Genomic DNA, 18829 nt, shown 5'->3' on the forward strand with positions numbered 1-18829 from the left:
TGCTAATGCTTCTGGTATATATTGATTGGTAGCTGATGTTCCTTTATGAAGTGAAGTCAGTTTCTTAATGGTATTTTCCTGTTCTAAAACTATAATTTTCAGGGATTTGGAATTCCATTGGCATACTATGGACAAGGGTTTATTTTGTGTTTATATTTTTTTAAAATAAAGAAACTTCAAAACAAGATTCTGCCTCAGGGAAGCATGTATATTGCAAAGGAAATTTTCTTGAGTGAGCTGAATGTTTTGGATGCAGGTTTGCTTGACTTTATTGTTGATGTAGTGCCATTTTTTGTGGGGGACATCCTATACTTTCAGTTTAGAAACAGTACTCAAACTAGGGTGGGATTCAGGAGCAAGGCAGTGTAGTTGGATTCACTATATCTTTTTATTCCTGCTTATCGGGGGGTGCGTGTGTGTGAGAAATGAAATCTTTCATCACTTCCCATCCCTCTGCCCTTTCGATCTGAACATGATTTCATTCCCATCAAAATTAAAAAAACTTTTCAACCATAATGGATAATTTTACTGTATCTGGATCATCTCTTCTGGGAACAAGTATGGAATTATAAACAAGAGATGGTCATAGTAAGAATTAACTATACCATACTGTGGAACTGAAATGTTAGCTAAATTCCGAAGTACTGTGCTTCATGTCTACCCTTCATTAATAGAAATGCCTAATTGTGGAGGAGTTTATGGGAGCAAAACAAAACAAAAAAACAGAATAATCTCAGGCTTGTTCCAGTTTGCCCTTTGTGAACAGATCCCAGAGGACTAAAAATTCAATGGTTTGTGAAATCCTCCCTCCCGTTGTTAATGGAAATTAGCTAAATTCTATATTAGCAAGTGTGAATTGTAAAATATAATTTTTTATTCCTCTGGTAATTCATATTTATGATGCCTGCAATTTTATTTTATATACCATTGGTAAAACTATAAGCTGTTACTCATAGTTCAATTATGCATGTGCAGAAGAAGCTAAAAAACTTGCTGAAGTAATTACGGTATTTGTTTGGCACTGTATTGTTGATGGTATGTGACGATCCAGGAATAAGTAGGATGATTTACGGTACTGGACTGGGATTCAGGAGACATGTTTTTTTAGTTCAGCTGCAAGGTACCGTGCATGTTGCTTAGTTTACCTTCCAATCTGTAAAATGAAGACAGCGCTTCCCAACATCACAGAGGTGTTAATGATAAAATCTATTAATGATTACGAGAAGCCTGGATGTTAGTAATAAAAACAGAAGTACCTAGATACACAATAAAATAGAAACAAAGCCTTTGTTACATAAGTGCTGAAAAATGTACCTCTTTTATCTCATCCTTCTGTACTGTTCTCTAGCAATAATTTTGTAACTGTCATAACAATGGACAAATAGATTTATTTTTTCTCTTGCTATACAAAGCTTTAGTTGTTACTTCAATTCTTTTCACTTTGTATTTTTTCCAAGCATGCTTTAGTATTGCACAGCTTTTCATTTTATGTTTGAGATAATGAAGCCAGCTCAACTTTTTTCTGTGTAATTATTTAGTTATGCTCTTACATGTAGGACACAGCCCAATAGTGTCCAGTGTTACTTTATCTTTGGAAGTTTTATGCTGGACTTTGGACAAGAACTTTTCAAGTATAGGAAAAAAAAAACAACCTTTTTGCAAACATAATATTTCCTTTAGGTGTATTTTGATGCAAAATATGAAAATAAGTTAAAACTTTTATGTTTAAGCCCCTTTTTTGAAAATGTGTGGCTAAGAGGGAGGATGAGTTTGTTTTAATAACCATTTTAGCGTGCATTTATAGAAAATATTCACATTTTCAAAAAGCTGTTATACCTTAAATAAGGTTATCAATATCTTAAATTTTCTTTTAAACTTTAGAACTTTTTTTTTTACCACGAATATTGAACGTAGTAATTGTAGTAACCTACTCTTTCCATAAGAGAAGGTTACTAAAATTATTATGGGTCATGTTTCCAAGACTGTGAAAATGTGGAGCTTTGGCAGTTACAGTCGATGGTTTTACTATAGTAATTAAAACACAGATGGAGCCCATTTCTTTCCCAAATGTTTGATTGGCAGATACATTGTGGTCAGCATTACTCTGTGCTGCACACATAGGTACCATCTGTCTTCAGTCTGCTTACATAGGGTGATCTCAGTAGAATTTTTATGATTCTCACATGAGCTAATTTTAACTTTCCCATTTAAGCAGAATATCTATCTTCTTCATGAGCATATTGAAGATGTAGAAAAACTAGAGAGTTCAGGATTGCCGTACCAATAAAGGCGGCATTTAAAGGGATTCCAGCAACAGGAAAATCTCACCTATCTGAAAATTTATATCTACTATAATTACAAATGACACTCAAGTTGAAAGAAATTAGTGACAGGGAGAGTGTATATTCTTTATTTTTATTTTATTGAAGTGGGCTGGTTCATGGAAGCTTTTAGAGACAGTTTTTTTTTCTGTCGATTGCTATTTTGGGCTTTAGAATCTAAGACTTTGTCTACTTAAATTGGTTTAAAAAGTGATTTCATTGGAGTGCAAGGATCAGAAGCTGGCTTGGAGTGGGTCTAGGATGGAATCTGATGGTAATTCTAGACAGTGATTGTAAACAGTGCTTTCAATAACTTTACGTGGAGGTGTGGGACAGGTCATTGGAGAGGCAAGTGGGGTCAAGGGTGGGTATTTTAAGATGGGAAAAGATTAAAGCGTGTTTATATTGTGAGAGGAAAGAGCCATAGGGAAGAGAGGTTAAAGAAAAGAGTTAGGGAGGAAAGGAGGGGAAGAGAGTGGATACGAGGGAGATCAAGAGGTAGGATGGGATGAGGTGACTGAAACAAGTGGTGGAGAGCTTAGAGGTGCAGAGCAGACAAACTGGGAAAAGAGGAGAAAACTGCAGGAGTAAAGGGGAAGTCAAGCTGAGGGGAGGAGGAAGGCTGCATTGTATATAGTCACCTTTCTTTTGGAAGAAATTGGTGAGATCCTGTGCAGAGAGAAATGGAGGCAGGAGGAGGGGAGGGTCTGAGGTGTGAATCAAAGGTGGCAAAAATGCATCTGGGATTGTGGCTGTGAGATTCAATTAAGTTGGAGAAGTAGAGTTGTTTAGCTAGAAAGATGACAAAACTGAAGGAAGAGAGAATGAATTTGTAGCAGAGGAAGCTGGGCAAGTAATGGTCTTTTTCGCCAGAAAAAATCTGTATGGGAGAGCTGGCTCAGAAGAAGCAGATATTGGGGGTTAGTGAGGGTTGGGGTTTGGCAGGGCAGACCATGAGATGGGCGAAAGGGGCAAGAGAGTTAAGGGTGGAGGAGAGTGAATCATGAAGAGAATCAACAAACCATATTCAAGGGGGAAAAAGGGAAGAGACGTCAGGGAGAAGAGGGTTGAGAGTAGGAGAGAAATCATCATCACTAATGATGTAGAAGTCACTTCAAGTAGAAGTGACAGGACAGGAATGTGAGAGCTGTCAAATCAACCTTTTTTTGCTTGTGCAAAGCAACTCTGGCAGCACAAAGAACCCTTGAATTTCCTCAGTTATCCTCAGTCTGCTTTTGCATCTATGTATAGGTCAGAAGTTACATTGATATCATTGGACGATCATTATCTTCTAGCAGCTGATGGGAATCATTTGTGTTTGTTTTTTTCAGATGCATCAGCTTTGAGCATGAGTTGTATTGGCATGCTTGTAGTCCCTAGGAGTAGCTGGAATTGCTCTGGTGTTGGTCTGCTTTTATTTATATGAGGACCAGGATAATTGTGGATGGTTGATAGGCCTAAAGGTTCATTCTGTCCATAGCTGAAAGTTTGTGTGATCACTATCAGGCTTAGTAAGGCAATGTGGACTGTCGTGTTATCTATAGTGGTAGCCAGCAATACGTTACTTTCTCTGGCTTTAATGAGATAGTGGGGAACGAGAATTAGTTTTTTTCTATTGCATTATTTTTACATTCAAACTTTGTAGCTGAAGACTTGTGACACATGCTTTTAGAATTGGTGTTCTGGTGTTAAATCTCCTGTCTTGGAATAGGGAAATTAAATATGTTCCAACATTAGCCACGTGTGATTTATGAATTAGGAGTCATATTGCTGAGGGAACTAATTTAACTCCATCTTCCACCATATCTATTTTCAGAGTTTTTTTTTATGTTGGTTTGTTCTTTGATGTGGTTCTTCAGAAGAGTAGGAAAACATATTTATCTTGATAATTGGACTTCTTTTAATTACCTCTGAAGAATACTTCCTTCCTTAGCTTAAGTTATTATCTTTTTTAAATATGAGAGGGAGAGTAGAAAATATATTGGCCTTCATTCTATCTGTTTTTTAAAGAGTTTATTGGTAAACTCTAGAAAGATAAATTAAGCATATTATACATCTTGCGTAGGCATTGAAAATAGCTGCAATTTTGTTTGCCTTTGTTTCAGACATCACTTTTGTTTTTCTGCCTCATAAACAATTCCAAAAGCTTTGTTCCGCAGAAACTAGGGGAAAACATATCTCCTCTGGCGTACTTTTCTTGCAAACTTTACTCCTCATGCTGTAAGACTTTGGAGAGTGAGACTTATATCACAGATCTATTCCCTTCTTCCTGGTTTTCAAGCCACTAAAATCTCAATGGTTCCATTGGAGCATATTCAGCATGCTGACTACCACGCCAGTCCACTGTGTTCTAAGAATGTTGGTTTTATTTGTTCAGGTTTATAAGTAGGGGTCTACCAAATTTGCAGCCATGAAATACGATGTCTCTGTGAAATGTGGCCTTTTGTGTACTTTTACCCTATCTAAACAAAATTACACAGTGTTTCTCAAATTGGGGGTCCTGATCCAAAAGGGGATTACATGCCTTTTGTGAGGGGGTGTATTGACACCTCTTACTTCTGCACAGCCTTTAGAGCTGGGCACCCGGCCAGCAGCCGCCACTCTATGACCACAAAGATCTGAACGCAGAGTGAAAATTGGTGGCTGCTGGCCAGAGGCCCAGCTCTGAAGTCAACGCTGCCGCCAGCAGCAGTGCAGAAGTAAAGGTGGCATGGTATAGCATTGTGACCCTTACTTCTCTACTCCGCTGCATTCAGGGCCGGGCTGCCAGCTCTTAAGGCAGCACAGAAGTAAGGGAGACAGAACATACAACTGTACGAACACATCTGTGAAATTTGCTCTTTATGCCCTGACCAACCCAAGAAAAATGTGATATTTCTCCGTGATTTAAGTAGACCTTAATTTAGAAGTCTAGGTCAGTGAATGAACACAGTATACGGCTGTGATTGACTCTCAGGCTGCATTTCTGGCCCAGTGGTCAGATTTTTCCAGCGCCAGGTGCTCCAAAGAAATGGAAATGGCTTAGTTCAGTTTCTATATTGAATCAGATGTGCATATGTACCAGGGGGGCACCTGGTTGACAGTCTCAACATTAGTGGGCTGCTAAGACATGACCATTTCTTTTTTTGGAAAAATCTTCGAGTGTGAGGAGGTTTATTGTTTTTTCTTCCAAGATTTAACACAGCCAATTTCTAAAAGGTTTCAGAACCCAGCTAGGAAAGATTTTTTTTTTCAGGTCCTTAAATGGCCCCCAAACACAAACTAACCACCTTTCACCACAGAGCATGTCTTTCAGAGATTAAATGAAAGATATCAGTGTTTGGTTTCACTAGCATTCAGAAAATGTAAATGGTATTATGGAAGAGAACAATATTAAAAAATGGCCACTGGTACTTCTAAGAGTTGGCTTTAGCCTTAATTTAGTTAGATAGAAAGTAGACACTACTTCTGATGCTACCACAGTAAGAGAGACTCCTCTTTGTGGTTCTGAATAGTGAAGCTTGGAAGATGGGGACTGGCTTTCTTGGGTACTTGTACAAATTAAAGACAAGAAGAGAGAGGTTTTTTTCTTCAGAGAGCCGAAATCTTACACCTTAGATTAAAATTTAAGCAATACATATATGTTGTAAGTTAAGATGCGTTCTGACACAAGGTTCTATGAAAGATCCCATTGGTGTAGATGCAGCAATTTAAAATATTTATAGAATTTGTTTAAAAAAGCCTGTGTTTGCAATGGGAAAAATCAAGTCTATAGCAAGAAGCAATATTTGATCTTATCCTGATGCTACAAGTGAGATTTTCATCTGAACTGTCTGTGGCCACCTTGCTTTGAATTCTTTGAGATCCATGCAAGATTGTCCATTTCTCTGTCTCTTTAAAAAAAGTCAGTCTCAGTCCTTTTGAACGGTAACAGTGTTAGTAATCCATACAAAAATATAACTTAATCTCTTGATCTGGCTAGTAATCCTGTGCTTCTTGGAAAGTTTTACAAAATGATTGAAACATGAAAGGAAAGTTGAGACCGCTTCCTATCTACTAGTTAGATATAACATGCACAGAAAAGCACATTTAGCTATATGGAATTACTTTTCACAGCCTAGTGATTGTGTTTCTTTCAGTTTATATGTTTTCTGTATAATTTAAGCTCTCATTTTAAAACAGGTTAATGGGATAGGACTGTAGAAAAAGCACTGACCTGATAGAAGAGTGGAACTAACATGGTCTGAAAGACATCTGACTACAGGTGAGAATGGTGGTGGTACTATCTGCCAAATCAAAAGTGCCAGTTTTCACTTGTCTCAAATAATGAATTCTACTCCAGCAAAGATAGTCAGATATCAGGAAGCTTTTTTCTGAAAAGCAGTGCCATTCATGCTGTTGACACTCTATCTCCTATAGCCCTCAAAGCATGTTTGTCTGTGTTTAGAAATGGGCTTTGTATACTTACGGTGCCTACATAAAAAAATGTGTGCATATATCTATTATAATTGAAATCCTCTGTAAATCTAATGCAACCTACACATAGGTTCCTGGCAGTTTGCCAGTGTAGGCTTTGCTGCTGTGAAGGCTGTGCACTGCTGTTCCTTCCTAAATAAACTAATAAAAAATAGTTTTCAGCACTGCTCCTTCAGGTATCTTGCCCTGAAAAATTGTTATGAGATGCTTTGGATTTGGAGAGCAAGTGTTAAAGACAGATCTAAGTTAATCAAGGATATTTTATGTTCATCAAGCTTGCTTCAAAAGGCAAAACAGAAATTCTTTCTCTCCATTGATCAAATATGTTCAAAGAAGGCAAAGACAAATAACTATATTCATTGCCAAAAAAGAACTGATCAGTAAATATTCCCATTTGAATTTGGAGCTTGTTATGGAGGGCTGGGTTTACAGTAGCATCTCCTAGTTGTTAGGACCTCCATTTCCTCTATCTTGTCGGCAGCTCCTCCAGTACTGTGATGACCTACCATTCGGTATGTGGTGACTCAGCCCTTGGTTGGGTCACCAATTTTTGGTTTGCTCCTTTTTGGGATAACAAAGTTCAAAGTAGCAAGGCTCATCCTCACCCCATGGTTTTCTCATTATCTTTATCCCTTCACTCCTGAGAAGAGAGGTGGGAAAGGTTTGTCCCTTCTGTAACAAGGTTGGCTGGTAAAGGAGCCTGGGCCTTGGCAGTGGCCATGGCTCAACGAGAGGCAACAATATGAGGTATCCTGGAGTGCCCCGAGGCTGCCTCCCTGGGCCACTTCCTACAGTTCACCTCTCCCCAAAGTCTCAAACTCTAGCATAAGATAGCAACAAAAAAAAAAATAAGATGACAATGAAGAATTTGGAGCTTCAGCTGCTAGCTACCTGCCTTGTAATGAAGACTTCTGCAGCATGGTTGTTCAGGAGCTCTCAGAGTAGGTCTGTCCTCCTACCCTACCTGCCTTATCTAAGCTATCTGGCTTCCTTTTAAACTCCTTCTGCAGCTGGAGCATGCACTGCAGGTGTGGCGAGAGAGGGCCAAAGACACCTGGCCCACCTACTCCTTAATCCTGCAGTTGTAGTGAGGGATTTATATGTGCCATCATAGATCCATTTAAACCATGGTCAGTCAAATTCTCCTTAAACATTCAGATGACTTACCAGCTGGGTTTAGGACTTAGAGCTGTGGAAAATAGTACGGTAAAGATTTTGATATTTCTTAATAAGTGAACATATATAGTTCCACTTAAAGTCCTCCAACTTTTATAGTTGATAAATCAAGAGAAACTCAAAGGAAATTTATTAATAGGCATTTCTGATGTGCCCATCACTGTGAAGTTGTAACACTTACACTGTTTTTCTTAGAAGAGGAAACCTAGAATAGCCATTCTGTGTGTGATGTGTTCTTTTGTTGCTGGGTTTATATGGGGGCCGAGTTGGTCAGTAGGGGTAGGTTCTGGAATACCACTTCACTGCATTACCCAAAGAAACAAGAACTATTAGGAACACAGAATTGTTGTTTAGTCCATAATATGGATTAAATTATTTTGGTATATTTACAGCAATGACAAAATTGTGTGTCTGTAGGCCATAATATATGCTGCTGTCTTTTTGTCCTTCTAAAAACATATTCAAATATATTGTATTTAATATTAAAATATCTGGTACGTGCTCAAAGCCAGAAGAGTTTATTACACATTTCTTGGGTGAGTGATGTAGGAGCTCTGTGCTGTGTAGAACAAAGGTTTCTCCCTCAAAGACTTTAGTCTTTTTAAACAATACAGGGCAGAGACCCAGCATTAAGTAATCTGTAGTATCTGTCATAAAGTAATGTAGTTTTAAATAATTAAGGCACTCTTTCACTACTAATCCACCATACAAAGAAGACTATAAAAAAGGAGGGATTTGAAGATTGGGAGTGTCATTTGGGGTGGTGAGTTATTGCAATAATTCACGGGTGTAATTGAGTAGATAAATACTGAGTTTTCAAGCTATAATTCTGAGGAACAACTTTTTGTTGTTGGAGCTGTTTCTTTTAATGGGCAGATGTACATGCATCCCCCTCTCCATCCCTTTCTACCCTACTGTGACACAGTACTCATGGGTCTACTTTTTCTTTCCCTATTCTTTCTCTCTCCTGTCTCTTATCTTCATTTTCACTTTCTGTATGTATTTAGGCTCCATGCTGCTCAGGTTAGAGTACCTTTTGTTGGTGTTGTGGCATCAGGACATGCTCTCACAAAACATTAGCTAGTGAGCTGCTTCCTCAGCATATAGCCCTTGTGTCCATGAGCTGTTATAGGGACTACTGCAGCATCAGGGAAGAAATTGGGTTCAAAGATGCTACCCATGGTTTTGCCCCCAATGTACATCAAGTGGGGAGTCAGAATGGGTCCTGCATTATGCAGCTTTCTGTATTTCTTCTGCACCTCTCACCTGTGCTGTTCCTCCCCTCTTTCCAGGCCTTCTAGTCTGTGGAATAGTGCGGTGCCTTCCAATTATCTAAAGGTTGGTAAACAATATCTTAATGCTATCGCTGCATGTGTTTAAAACAAACTAGATGAAATAAATTAAATTTTATCAACCAAATAAGTTAATCAAATTACATTGCTGGTGAATTAGTTCTGTTAACCAATCCTTCAGAAAATAAAGCAATCACACATTTTGGAAAATATTACAAGAATACGCCCAGAAGCCCCTGTGGCACTTAGAAACTAACAAATTTATTTGGGCATAAGCTTTCATGGGCTAGAACCCACTTCATCAGATGCTTGGAGTGGAAAATACAGTAGCAGGTATACATACACAGCATGTGAAAAGATGGGAGTTGACATATCGAGTGGAAGATCAGTCTAACAAGACAATTCAATTAACAGTAGGATACCAAGGGAGGAAAATCACTTTTGTAGTGGTAATGAGAGTGGCCCACTTCAAACAGTTGACAAGAAGGTGTTAGTAACAGTAGGGGGAAATTAGTATGGGGGAAGTTAGGTTTTGTAATGACCCAACCACTCCCAGTCTTTATTCAGGCGTAATTTGATGGTGTCCAGTTTGCAAATTAATTCCAGTTCTGCAGTTTCATGCTGAAGTCTTGTTTTGGGACAATTCACTGTATTTAGTATACAGTATCCAAGTTACTGAGCTCTTCTGAAAATGTAGCCAATTATTTTGATGACAAAATGGAAGCTGAATTCTTCTGAAAAATCTGGCCAAAGTTGGGGGTATTGAGCCCTTCTGAAATCTGTCCCTTTCTAAATGGATACTTATGCATACAGACCTCCAATTTGCATTCATAGTGGAGTTAATTAGGGTAGTCAGGTTAATTAAATACCTCAATCTTACGCTTCTCCTTCACTAACCTATAAGGAAGTAGCCCAAAAAGGTGCTAATGATACTATTTGAGCATGGAAATGGGAGTTAGGAACTCATGAATTCTAATCTCAGATCTTCCAGTGTACTTAGTAGCACTGTTTGCTAGAAAAGTAATTCATTTTATATAGTAACCTTTTTTTAATATATTGAATACAAAGGAATTTTCTGTTTGCATAAACTCTACCGTGTGTTTACCAGTCTATCATGTGTAAGCTTTTTTCAAAGATGTAGTGTTGTTAGGGAATTGCACATTTATCTGTCCGTGGTGTTGTTACTAGCATGTGTTCAAGGATACTTTGTAATCTCAAGTTTTTTTTTAAATTTCTTTAATGATTTATGTTTTGAAAAAGTATTGTATCTTGAGTATAATACACTGCTTCATTTAATTTCATCACAGTACTGAAAAGTTGGAATTCAGGGATTTTGTATTTTAAATATTTTAGTAGTGATATTCCAGCAAAAACATATATCTTTACTGCAGATTACCTACACATAGTTCTCCTATGGAAAAGGAGAATAAAAGACATTGGTCTAGTTTGTGAATCATTTGGGGATAATTTATTACAGTAAAATAGAATATTATTGTTAATGAACACTAACAAAATGGTCGTAGTAATAGGTAGGACTTACTGGCAGGAAAAGGCTCTGTGTTGGTTTCTCTAATGTTGAATCCATGCTGCCTCTGTGCTGTTCATGCTTATTAGCAGGATAAAATATTGTCAACAAGAAATAGAAATTGAGAAGTGTAGATTGTTCAGGGGAAAGGTAAAATGGACAATCCAAGACACACAATAAAATTTTATTGTAGTACATAAACCAGGGTAGTAAAGCTGTTAAGTACAGGCCATCTTTAATGCTATCATAGGCTACATCTACACTGATGTGCATACTCAGGTACTTATTATATGCTCATGTACGTACCCCCATACTGACGCTGAGTGTCCACATGTGTTGTGCTGGACATGGGTACAAGCTGAATATCTATGTCCACTCTGCCACTTTTTTTGATACGTGCATTTGTCATTAGCATTTCAGAAGCAGTAACCCAGGGTTCTGTGCATTACAGGAGACTCTAGGAACTGCTTGCAGTGTGCTGTTGGCACTGTCCATGCCTTCATGTATTTGTTGATAAGTATTCCTGCTCACCTGTCTCTCCTGTCCAACTTGGTGGAAGACATTGAGCAAATGATCAATGACATATTTCTCTTCCTGCTTTTTCTTGTGGGACAAATATATGCACATTACAGGTACACGACCGGTGAGAATCTTAGGTGAATGGACTTGGACCTTTCTCACAAGTGGAAGACAGGTGACCAGGATGGTGACTGATCCACTGTCTCCCCATGACACAGAGCCACAGGAGACTGCCAGTGTTGTGACTGTATGTCCATGGGTGGACTGCTGCTTCTAGACCAGGAGAACCCAGCATTCTGTGGTGGTATCACATTGGGATGATGAGCAGTGACTGCAGAATTTCAGAATGAGGAAGCAGATGTTCCTAGAGCTCTGTGAGGAGTTGGCCCCAACTCTACAGCAGCAGAATACTCGCTTCCCCATACCGGTAGAGAAGCAGGTGGCTATTGCCCTCTGGAAACTGGCAATGTCAGACAGTTACTGGTCCGTGGTAGACCATTTTGGGGTGGAAAAGTCCACTGTTGGGTTTGTTGTGGTGCAAGTTTGTGAAGCTGTCAATATTCTCATCTATAGTCTGGAAGCTTGTGTAATTCCATGGGCAAGGTAATGATAGAAAGATAAGGGAGGTGTCATTTGATTTTTAAAAATCTAGAGAATCATAATTTCAGTGGTATCACCCTCTGCTGCCTAGCAGGGGCACTTGCATCCCTGCCATCCCTCCCGGCTCCCAGCTTCAGGTTCTCTGGTTGCTGGAAATTGTGTTAAGTGTTGTGGAAATGGGTCAAGTTGGGTATCACTCAAAAGTGCTTTCTGCCTCAAACACAGTGGTACCAAACATGACAAACCTAGAACAATTATGTAGATAAACATTTTCTTGAATATCTAAAAATCAGTGTTTAACTGTACTTTAACTCAGGCATGTCACACATGCAGCCCCCACAAAGTTAAATTGTGGTCCTTGACTGACAGTGCTGTTATCAGTTAATGCACAGAACGTGATACCTCATTACTTTTTATAATGTTACAGATTACGATAAAGGGAGGAGTGCTTCAAGCTGATTTGCCATTATTGGTTAAAATAAAATTTTTAAAAAGCAGCAGTTCAGTGGTACTGATTATCAGCTTTGATAGTCATAATAAGCCATTGGTTAAGACTTCAGTATCCAGCCAGAAATTATGGGAATTCATCCACAAATGTATGCACATAATTACATAACATACATTATGTTACATACAATCCCATAGTAATGTATTATAGACTCTTTGTTTTTACTTTGATCTTGATCATTTTTAGGCATCAGTGGGGAGATGACTACTGATTAGTAGCTGAGTCTTTGGAGGCACTAGCATGGAGGACCTGGTTAAACACAATAGTTGGTGGCACCTTACATGCTATAAGAAGTGCACCCGTAAACAGAACTTGCCAAGGCAGAAGAGGAAGTCCATCTAACATCAGAAAAAAGTTGAAGATGCTGGGATAAGTGCTAGTTGTGGGAAAGACTGCCCTTATATTATGTCCCATGGCCTATGTTCAAAGAAGAACACCTGTTTCTTCTGTTGTAAGTTGGAAGCCTGAAGGCATCCATTAAGCACAGTTTCAACATGGGAGTGAAAAACTATCTGAAGCAGTCAGTCTTAGTGAAAATGTCTGAAAAGTAAACTTAAGTGGGTGCATTGACCCAAAAGATGCATACAACATTGCATATTACGAGTGCTACACCAAGAATGTATGTAATATGTTCCATCAAAAGGTAAAAGCAAAAGAAACAAATACTGATTTTACTTCTGCAAAATGTGTGACTCAGCTGGAATTCATAAATTGCCTTGTAGAGACTCTAATGGATGGGAAAGTGGCGGGAATGGCCAATGTGGAGGCTAAGTACAGGGAAATATATGCTTTGAAGAGAAATGAAGAGGAACAAATGCTTAACAGAAAGGCTCTTAAAGCACTTATTGAAGATGAACTGTGGGATATGAATGAAGTTTTTAGAAATCCTATCCTCAGAAATGAATCACAGTGTATATCTTTAGCACCACGTCTTTTGCTGCTTTTATCAAAATTGGGAATAAAGTGCTGATGTCAGCAGTAATATGGAGACTTTGTTTGCAGCTGCTAAATTTTTATGGAAATATAGGCATGTCACTGTCTGTTTGTCTCCTGGTCACATACAGATCTCAGCATGATGTTGATCTAAGTGAGAGTTGGGAAAGTACGAGTCCTCTGTGGTACCACAATTGGTGTTTGAATGTGACAGAACAATCCATCTGTGTCAGGTGAAAAGCAAACTAATGCATATCTTGCATGATTTCCGTAAGTCAGCACCTATTGACAGTATGACTGGTATCTTATGCTAGCAGAGGCCTTTCAGCGTAGCAGCCATAGATGGTATAGCTGAGGTACAAGCTTGCAACAAACCAGAAACTGTTAACATCTATTGAGATTTGGCTGGACACTTCATGATGTGGCTACAGAGAAAATACTGGACCTATGACAAAGTCCACCTCAAGCGTGACATATATATGGAGACAAATCAATTAAAATATTACCAGAAAGATGAGACTCTTTGGTATTGCACCTGTCCAATACAATATAATTGACACCACAAACACCTCCAATGTCACAGTGAAGATACTGTTGTCTGAGAGTCACATGAAGGAAGAGTTTGCTGTACACCTTGCATGAAAAAGCCTGCAGCATGCTACAAATTGCTCAAAGAATACTGTCATATGGCAGAAGCTTTAGAAGATGCTATACAAAATTGCATATGTAGCTCTTCAAGTGAATCTATCTTGATTAGTTGTCCCTATACTTCTGCTAACTGCAGTCCTAGACCAGTATAAAGTAGGCACTTTCATCCGTGCTACCATGGGAGTTATTTTTATGATATGAACATATGTCCATCAGGGACTGAAATGAACTATCAATAGTTTTCTTTTATTAGCTAAGACAGAATTTTAACAGAGTGAGAGTGCATTAACACTTTTTGTGCTCATCCAGCCTTCTTAGCAGGTTTTTCATATACCTTTTTCCTTTCATAATGTAAAACCAACTCTAATATTTTTAAGGGCAGAGTCACTCTTACATTTTGCTTCCGTGGATTTAAAAACATAAGAACGGCCATACTGGATCAGACCCAAGGTCCATCCAGCCCAGTATCCTGTCTACTGACAGTGACCAATACCAGGTGTCCCAGAAGGAGTGAACCTAACAGGTAAGGATCAGGTGATCTCTCTCCTATCATCCATCTCCATCCTCTGACAGACGGAGGCTAGGGACACCATTCCTTACCCATCTTGGCTAATAGCCGTTAATTGACTTAACCTCCATGAATTTATCTAGTTCTTTTTTAAACTCTGTTATAGTCCTACCCTTCACAACCTCCTCAGGCAAGGACTTCCACAGGTACTTTATATTAAGTATTTTATAGAAGGTAGACTTCCTTTAAAAGACCATGCTAATCTTTAGTTTTGGGATGTGTACTTTTGCTCTGAGTTAACTGATTCCTGTCCATTGTAATCCTACCACTATACACAGGCCAGGCTTTAAAATTTTGGAGAGGACCAATGAGTTTTGTGTATGCAGTAATGAATGAACTTTGGAAATACCTAGAATTTAAGGTAATAGTAGGCCACAAGTTGCCTGTGGTGGAAGTTTTACATGACTCGGTCTAGCAATTGGCATGAAAATGTATCCATTTTCAGAATGGGGAAACTTCAAAACTGACTCTTAATACTAGGATTAACCTTTACTTTTAAAGTTTTCTAAAAATCAAGATGAACTGCATGCTTTACATGCAGAGATGTATTTGGGGATGGTATGGATTCTTCTGTTAAACTGACTTTCTACTGTGTGGTGGGCCTTGGTATGTGGGGGCTAGTAGATTGAGCAAGGCAGAAAGTAGAATTGCCTCCTATCACCTCTTGTCCCTTGTCTTGCATCTGAAAAAATACGGGCTATAAGGAAATGTGAAAATAAAATCTCAGAAGATGAACATTATTGTGGTGTGTACCTAACTAGATAATAGTGATGCGAAAGTCTCAGGTGTCAACACTTAAATAAGAGTTTTTCTGCCTCTTGGGTTTATGCAATGGGAAATTAGATCTCATTTGAGCTGCTATTCAAGTGAACCGGGAAGACTTTCCTATCCTCAAAAAAAGTTTCATTTCTTCCAGGTAAACATTTTAAATCAAATTTCCGTCTGATGCCAAGCTCCGTTTAAATCCCATTATCCAGATGAAATAAGCTACCTCTCTCGATCCTAGGTAGAGTTAATATGATTAAAATCCATGTGCTTTTTCCTCAGCTACTATATTTCGTGTGCTGCCTGTGATTCTGTCCATCTGGGGACTCCATTATATGCACAAACAATTCACAGGTTTCACTTGGAAAAACAAAACACTCAGCATTTAGTTCAGTGAAGTTATGTTTACTATTGAATGATAGGCACCAACTCATTGGGTACTCTGGAGCTCAAGCACCCCTTGAAAAAATAGGGGGAGTGCAGCACCTGCAGAACCAGATTAATCTTTTGTGGGCCCCAGCACCCAGACTGTGGCTCCACTCTGAGGCTCTGCGCCTTCTGCATCCCGAGGCCCCGTCCCCATTCCACCTCAAGGCCTCTTCCCCCCCCCGAGGCCTCACCTGCTGCTTGAACAGATGGGAGAGGACAGAGAGGAGTACCCACCGGCAAAAATAAAAGTCAGCACCTGTGCATTGAACAGTCTGCATTGGTGTATAAGGGTAAAGAAGAGAAGGATAAAAGGTATCCTTTCTGAGAATACGGGTGTACAACTGGGTAGATTGCCCAATGGAGATTATTTTAATTTGATTCACAGTTTCAGGAAACTATCTTCAGTGAATTTGAACCCCTGCTTATTTGTTAGAGCCTCATCTTATAGCTTTACTGTACAAGCCCATTGATTAACTAGGTAATGGGTATTACTCCATTGCAAATTTAGTGACAGCTCGGCCTTGTAAATAATTCAGCAGATAAATCTTTTGTTTTTATTAAAATCCACAGAAACTACCCAACCTTAGAAAATCTTAGATCTAAGTATCGTATTTATAGCTACAGCAGACCTGGGAAACCAAATTTCATCATACTGGCATTTTAAGACTTACAGTTTACTATTATTCTTTAGGAATTCATGAAACTTAAATCCACTTAGTTTTCTAAAACTAAAATTAGATTTTATCTCATAGCATTACTATTGTATTTGTTCCTTTTTCAGAAATGTAGCTTGCTCACTTCTGAATGTTGATATACAATTACATATGTGCCTGATTTTAAGTGTTTGATTAAACCAGTCATGCTTTGTGTTTGGAAATTGTATCTGAGCCTTTTAGAAATTTTCCCTCCCCAACTTCAGTCTTGACCTATTCTTTTAAAGTTAGTTACATCATAAAAAAATTATTGATGTTAGTCCCTTCCTGTCTATATAATATTCCTTTCCCTATGTATAGGCTATCTGTAGGTAATCTCTCTTCATAACCCTAAAATTCTAAGTAACTGTTTTCACTTGCATTTCCAGGTTAAAACTTTTCCTCTTTGTCGTTGTGGTGTACATCTATCACTCATGTTCCTAGCAGATTAGACAAAACTGAATGCTTTGCGTTCATTTCAAGAGGGTGGCAAGATGAGGATGTTGTACTGTTTAAATGCATACAAGAAGATGGCAGCAGTCCTACATAAACATGCTGCATAAGCCTGGAAATAAAAATAAGAATTTGTTATATTATGTCTAGCTTTTTCCCTGCTAGGAGTTTTGCTATTTTTATGTATCTTCCCATTTATCTCATTTAGATCACAGAAGAGATTTCTTGTGGGTTTCTATTTTTTTTTTAATGTTTTCCACTTCTATAAACTAAATAGAAGGGAAAATCAAAATTCTTGTCTAAATCCCATTGGAAGTAGTTGCCTTTGTTTATGCAGAGGACAAACACATTTGATGTGCTATAACAGTTTCTTATTTCATTTAATCTCTGTTTTCACAAACTGCTTTTGAAGTAATGATGGTTTTCTAAGGATGCTATGAACTTTATATTCCTTTTATTATAAAAACATAGAAGGCCAATCAGCGCCTGGTGGGGAGGACATGTTTCAGAGCAACTTTGGAACTCTTATGCTTTATGCTAGTTGGGAACATCTAAAATACATTATGAACCTATTGATCTGCAAACAGGAAGGGCACAACATAAATTTCACTCTTGATATGTGTCCACTGGATGTAGAAATGTTAGTGTAACCTTAACAAGAATTGTAGCTTCTTCGTGACCTTGTTACTGCAGATTTGAGCTGCAACAGTCTCGTGCCCTGCTTCTCGTGCCTTGGGACGCTTGGTCTAGTATTCAGTAAGGGGTGCAGGTGTACATCCCAGGGCCAAACATTCTAGAATTGAGGGTATAAAAGCCCTCATGCCATTAGTATCCTCAATTCCTTTCCTTCTGTTAGCCCAGTGGATCTTGGTACTGACCCCCAAATGTGTTTGCACTGAATTACTGGTGTAAGAATGACCGTTTCTTAACATTTGATCTAAAGACTACATCTGTAGAACAACTACCTCTTTCGAAGGACCTGCCCTTTGTTCTTCTCCCGAGCACTATTATCTCAGAAAGGTGCGAAAGAGCTCTTCCTAGTTTAATAGATGTTTATCTGATCATCCAGTTTTTGAGTTATTTGAGCAAATTTTGCATTTCTCTGAGAGAGTCATCTGTGTTTTAGGAATGTAGATCCCTTCCACTCAGCATTCACATACTTTAAGTAGAATTATATACAACATATCCTTGATGTATTTGGAATTATTTTTGCTTATGGCTAAAGAGCATACTTATCAGCCATCTCTGCCTGCCATATCCCTGTTTATGGAGGCTCGGTCCTTCTCCTTCCTTAGTATTATTATCTATGTATGTTTCCTCAAATTTGTAAGCCTATAAATGTAGGACTTAAAATCTGTTCCTTACAAGATTCATGAAGGCTTTATCTGAGCCTCTTCATTCTTGTTCCTTCCTTCTTCTTATCCATCGTTCAAGGTTGGTTTCTTAGTTTCTGAGCTGCAGACATTGACAGACGTTTTTGAAGCAACTTCTCTTAAGGATAACATTGTTTTTAGACCTCACAATATTGCCAAGTTTAAGCATTCAAAAATCATGAATAAGAATGAGATTTTACAAATTTATCTTGGATTCTTTCTATTTGCTATTTGTTCTTTGAGCATCTAGGATTCGTGTTTTCAAGCTTTTCCACACAACCACGAGGGCTAGAAATGTCATTTGTTTTAAATGAAACTGAGATTCTCATGTAGTAACATGACTCAGGAGCTGTAGCTTTAAGAAAAATAATCAAATTTTTTGAGATTCATTTACAAAAGTTGGTCAACATTCACCTTATCTAGAAGTTTTTGACTGCGATACTATCCAAATTTTATATGAATGACTTTTAAATGAAGTTTGTCTGTATTTTTATCTCCCTGAACTTCTTAATAGCAATATGAATGTATCTTGGATGTTAAATGGGCAAAAAGTTGTTAGCCAGAAGGAATGA

At 38.3% G+C, this 18829-nt stretch overlaps 1 protein-coding gene across 11 annotated transcripts in view; it reads left to right on the forward strand.

The window, feature by feature from the left end:
* The window catches only part of PAM (peptidylglycine alpha-amidating monooxygenase), an 843699-nt gene that overhangs the window by 651703 nt on the left and 173167 nt on the right, over window positions 1–18829 (forward strand). For 6 of the 11 annotated variants that reach the window (XM_050945642.1, XM_050945648.1, XM_050945649.1 and 3 more), the window contains exon 2: window positions 9245–9290. The exons of 3 other annotated variants lie outside the window; for them this stretch is intronic. The gene's annotated coding sequence lies outside the window, so the exon portion shown is untranslated. Of the gene's footprint in view, window positions 1–6482; window positions 6565–9244; window positions 9291–18829 lie in introns of those variants that run through there. 2 more of the 11 variants (XM_050945645.1, XM_050945646.1) reach the window with 2 other exon arrangements.

The sequence above is a fragment of the Gopherus flavomarginatus genome, chromosome 3 (assembly GCF_025201925.1).
Source record: "Gopherus flavomarginatus isolate rGopFla2 chromosome 3, rGopFla2.mat.asm, whole genome shotgun sequence".
In the NCBI taxonomy this organism is placed as follows: Eukaryota; Metazoa; Chordata; order Testudines; family Testudinidae; genus Gopherus; species Gopherus flavomarginatus.